Genomic DNA, 5405 nt, shown 5'->3' on the forward strand with positions numbered 1-5405 from the left:
TGAGCTATCAGAAAAGAAATTAAGAAAACATCCCTAAAAGTGGGATCCCTGGGTCAAATGATAGTTCCATTTTTAATCTTTTGAGGAACCTCCACACTGCTTTCCATAGTGGCTGCCCCAGTCTGCATTCCCACCAGCAGTGCACCAGGGTCCCCTTTCTCCACACCCTCGCCAGCACACGTCATTTGTTGATTTGTTGATGGAGCCATTCTGACAGGTGGGAAGTGACACCTCAACTCCCAGGTGGGTGGAGGGGGAGGTTTCTCAAAAAATTGAAAAATAGAACTACCGTATGACCCATCAATCCCATTTCTGAGTATTTACCCAAAGAAATCCAAAACATTAATTCAAAAAGACATGCACCCTTATGTTTATTGCAACACTATTTATAATAGCAAAGATATGGAAGCAACCTGAGGGTCCATCGATAGATGATTGGATGAAGAAGGGGGGATACATACACACAGTAGAATATTACTCGGCCATCAAAATGAATGAAATCTTATAATTTGAACAGCATGGGTGGACCTAGAGGATAGCATGCTAAGTGAAATAAGTCAGAGAAAGACATACCATATGATTTCACTTATATGTGGAATCTAAAAAACATAATAGACAAACACAAACTCATATATACAGAGGACAAACCAGTGGTCGCCAGATGGGTGGAGGTTTGGGGGGCTGGATGAAAAAGGTGAAGGGGTGAAGGAGTATCTGAATTGGCAGTTACAACGGGGATGTAAAGTACAGCATAGTCAATGATATTGTAATAATTATGTATAGTGTCAGGTGGGTACTAGGCTTCACAAATTATATGTGTCCAACTACTACACTGTGCACGTGAAACTAATGTAATATTGAATTTCAAGTGTAATAAAAATTTTCTGTTGTTTAAAGCAGAAGAATAAATACCTGTTGAATTGAATTAAGCAGCCAAGGAATAGACAAATAAAAGTTGTGGTTAATAAGATGGATTAGACTCAAATACTGCTCTTGTTGAGAAGCTTACTTTAATCACCCTGTTATTTTCTAGTATAATATAATCATTTATTAAGATGGTATAATATTTTCCATACTGAGAAAATAATAGTTTTGTATTATGTTGATGTCTGCCTGGGAATAAAATAAGCATTTAATAAAATTCATTGGAGAAGTTATGAGAATTGATACCTGAGAGTAGTTGTGGGAACACATTTAAGTTAAAAAACCTGCAAGAATCCATCTTTAGAAATTGCCGCACACCAACTATTGTTTGGGATTAGTGCAGTTTCAATTTATAGAATTGCATCATGCATTTTAGGTCTAGGAGAGAAACTTGACAGGTCCTCTATTGAACCCAAAGCAAACTGCATTGCAATGGGGTACTCATCCAAAATTGAATAATTATGTAGGTAATAATGCTGATGATCTCTATTGGAGGAAATAGATGGCAGTGCAAGATGCTGCGCATTAAGCATATTATTCACTATACACATACTACATATATTTTTAAAAATATATCTTTATTGATTTCAGAGAGAGGAAGGGAGAGGGAGAGAGAGAGAGAAACATCAATGATGAGTCATTGATCAGCTGCCTCCTGCACTCCCCTCCCCCGACTGGGGATGGAGCCCGAAACCTGGGCATGTGCCCTGACCAGGAATCGAACCGTGACCTCCTGGATCATAGGTCAATGCCACACCCAGCTGGGCATTCACTATATTTTTTATGATCTCATTGATTCTTTAATTGAAGCATTCATACAATTATATTTTGTTGTATTCTTTTTTAAAAATAATTTTTAAATTTTCAATTACAGTTGACATACAACATATTTTTATTTAACAAACGACTTTATTAACAAAATGCTTTGTAGCATATGTGCCTTGTGGGTTTTTATCTCATAAATGTCTGAATTTGGAGGAATTTCAGCATTTTATTTCCAAAAGTGCAGGGACAGACTGCTTTTGACCCAAAGGTGTATTACTGACCAAAACTCAGCAATCTAGTCTGGAAAATGAAGAATTCTGCTGGTGAGATTAGTACATAGAGAGGCAGGCGAAGAATATAAGCTACTTAGCAGCCTTTCCCTCCACTGAAAAAAATATCAATGATATCATTCCCAGAAAGCCATTCACTTAAAAATGGAAATTAGAATACGATGGAAAAATGGGTTCTTACATTAGAGTTATCCATTAGGAAACAAAATGTGTATGTGTGATATCTACGCACTCTCAAGTGAGGGCCCGGAGTTACATTTATTGTCCTAAAACTTACTGTGCTGGAACCTTCGCAGCAAGCATTCCAATTTCTCATAATGACTTCTTAATGAAAATGACTGAGGTTTAGCTACCAGGTATGTGCTTGTGGAACAACACATGGTATCATTTAATGTTGTTTCCAAAGCTATTCTTTTGCAATACTATTCTTTGAAATTTGGTAGAAAAAGGATCGCATGATTAGGATGTTTGGAAGTGGCGGGTATTTTATTCACATTATAACTTCATAATGTACATTTTTTTCATTAAAGACGTAAAATTCCTAAACAAAAACTGAAAAACCAAACCCCAAATCCCACTAATTAGATTAATGCAAACATATATATAGTACACATATTCTATGTAAGAACCCATTTTTCACCGAACACCTGCGAATATTTTGTGGCACCGGTTGATACTGAACACAGTCTTGGAAAGGCTGGCATAGGAATTAGAAACCTGTAAATTCAAAGGAGAATACTTTCAGGTGAGAAGGGATGCCTGTGGCAGCAGCCTTCGTTAGTGTGTATTTCCATTCAGGCAATTATTTTTATTTTATTGCTTTTACCTGTTCATTTGTTTTCCTTTTCAGTGGAATCTGTACTAGGGATAAAGAGAAAAATGTCATTTATGACCCTAGAGGAGGTTACACTAGAGCCTGGTAAAGGTGTGGTGATAAGAAGACATATTAGCTTAGGCTCTCTTGGTAGCAAATAACAAATACTAAATCAAAGTTGGATACTTGAAACCAAAGGGCAGAAATACAACCAGGCTCAGGAAAGTTCTAGAAAGCAGCTATATCATGTCCAATAATGCCGTCACTGAAGTGGTTTTCAACAAAGGGTATCTTCCTAAGCAAACATTCAGAATCTAGTCTGGAGATTCAAAATGAACTCTGCTGGTGGATATATATCCACAAATGATATGAACAAAAGAAAACATACATGAGTAGATGTTCTGTAGCTGCGATGCACATGCCAGGCATTGGTGACTATGGGAAGTCACACCCGTCTATGGGAAAACCGGCCTAAGGCTCCTTTCCCATTATCACTGTAGCCCAGTGTTAGCTTGTCAAGGATACTCTACCCTTCAGGCTTCCAAGACCCATATCTTGCTACCCAGACTTAACTATTAGTGTTTGCATGATTTAATGAACATGAACATTCCAGGTCAAGCTGAAGACCCCTTTATTTTTTCCTTCCTTAGAGGCAACCAGTATCATGAATTCCATCCTGTTTTTCTTATACTATTACCATGCACATGAACCCACATTCACCAGGGCCCCACCTCACCTGCTCATCTCATCTCATCTCACCTCCCTCCCCTCCCCTCCCCCCATCTCCCTCGCCTCCCCTCCCTCCCCTCCCCTTCTCACCTCCCCACCATCATATACCCATATAGTTTATAAGGGGAAGATTAATTTTGTGCTTTCCAGGGTCCCACGAAATACCTCCTCCCTCCATTGTTGGAGATCCTGAGCTGCACCTGCATGGGGCATGGGTGGGTAGAGACTCCTGAATACCGTTGCACACGTGAATCAATGCAAGACCTTTATTTATTTAGCAACCAACAACGTTGAGAGAAACGGTAAAACTTGAACATGAAAACTTAAGCGAACGTTTTGCAAGAACAATGTGGCAATATGCATGCTAGCCACAGTGACCAGGGGAAGTCCCCCCCACGGCTCTCAGGAAGGCAGTCCAGGCTCAGTTTTTCATGCTGGCGCCCAGGGAGTGCGTCCCAAAGAGATAGTCTGCCAGGTTACATTCCGGGGCCCCCAGCTTGCGCAGTTGGACGACACTGGCTCCCAAGCTGTTGATGAACTTCACTTCCTGGCGCAGGTAGTGATGCTCCAGGAAATCGCACAGCTGGATATCATTCTTGTTGGCGGCCAGGTGGAATAGCCCGAGCAGGTTCTGGTTGATGATCCTCTCCATTTGTAAGGCGCACCTCATGGCTCTCAGGCCGTTCTCCCACTGGCTGCGGTCAGGCCTCCTGATATCGCGCAGGCGGATACGACCCCCTCGCTGGTTCTGCAGCCGCATCAGCATCTGGGCTTGCTCACTCTCCTCCCTCGACTGCCACAGGAAGAAGGTCGCAAAGCGCTTCTGGGCCATATCCTGGCGGTCGAAATAGAAGGCGATGGTCAGGTACACGTAGGAGGCGAAGAGCTCCAAGTTGATCTGGTTGTTGATGGCGGCCTCGCAGCTGACGTGTAAATTCTGGCGCACTTGCGAGACTGGCCCCGCCACCCCAACTGGAGGCTCGGGAACGACGGGCAGAGGCGCCGGAACCACGGGCGGCGGCGGCGGCGCGGGAGCCGCAGCTGGAAGCATAGGCAACAGGTTTTCCGGCGGAGGCCCTCCGGCCAAGTAGGCCATCAGAGCATCGTGGCGCGGGTTGAGCGGCGGGCTGCGGGGCGGGCAGCGGCGCGGGCCGCGGAGCCGGCGCCGGCGGCAGATCATCACCATGGTGCTGGGCTACGGCGGCTGGACGCCGAGGCAGCAGCGGTGGCCGCGGTGACCTCGCAACGTCCCGGTGGTAGGCCACCGAGGCTGCCGGAGATGGGCGGGCGGCGGCGGGCAGAGCCGTTGGCGCCGAGGCGGGACCGGAAGACGGAAGTAACCTTTCCCGGCAACGGTCGGGACACCGGGGAGGGCGAAGGGAGGGCTCCTGGAGGGGGGTGGGGAGAGGGGGCCATGAGGGGGGCCCCAGTGGGCGGTGCACCAGCCGCAAGTTCCAGGTTCCCTCGCGGCCTGGGTGAGGCAGGGAGACTCTGCCCTGAGCACCTGGCATTTAATGTTTTAAATTTTGCAATATTTCTGTCTTGCGGGAACTTTGGGCTCTAATTGTGTCCTATAGTAGGCATTTTTTTGTTTCGTTTTATAAATCCATTTTCTTCCCTTAAAATTCTGAGACTATGAATTGGAATTTTTGGTAAAATTCTTTTCTGTTTCCTGTATTTTATCTGGGTTCCCCCAGAAATTGAAATAGTTCTGTGTGTTCATTGTGATCTTCTCTTTTACCTTCCTCACACATCTGGCAAACCTTTGTTCATTTATATTTATGGATAAAGGACTTACTTGATCAACCTAGGTAATTAGCGTGGATCTGATCTAGAATCGTTGTGTCCATTTCACTACAGGCTTCTGCTCGAAATGGGAGGAT

At 44.2% G+C, this 5405-nt stretch overlaps 1 pseudogene; it reads right to left on the reverse strand.

The window, feature by feature from the left end:
- Positions 1-3943: 3943 nt before the first annotated feature.
- LOC107531067 (ferritin heavy chain pseudogene) lies at positions 3944-4702 on the reverse strand (annotated as a pseudogene).
- Between the last annotated feature and the right edge of the window lie 703 nt (positions 4703-5405).

Source organism: Miniopterus natalensis, chromosome X (genome assembly GCF_054644295.1).
Source record: "Miniopterus natalensis isolate mMinNat1 chromosome X, mMinNat1.hap1, whole genome shotgun sequence".
In the NCBI taxonomy this organism is placed as follows: domain Eukaryota; kingdom Metazoa; phylum Chordata; class Mammalia; order Chiroptera; family Miniopteridae; genus Miniopterus; species Miniopterus natalensis.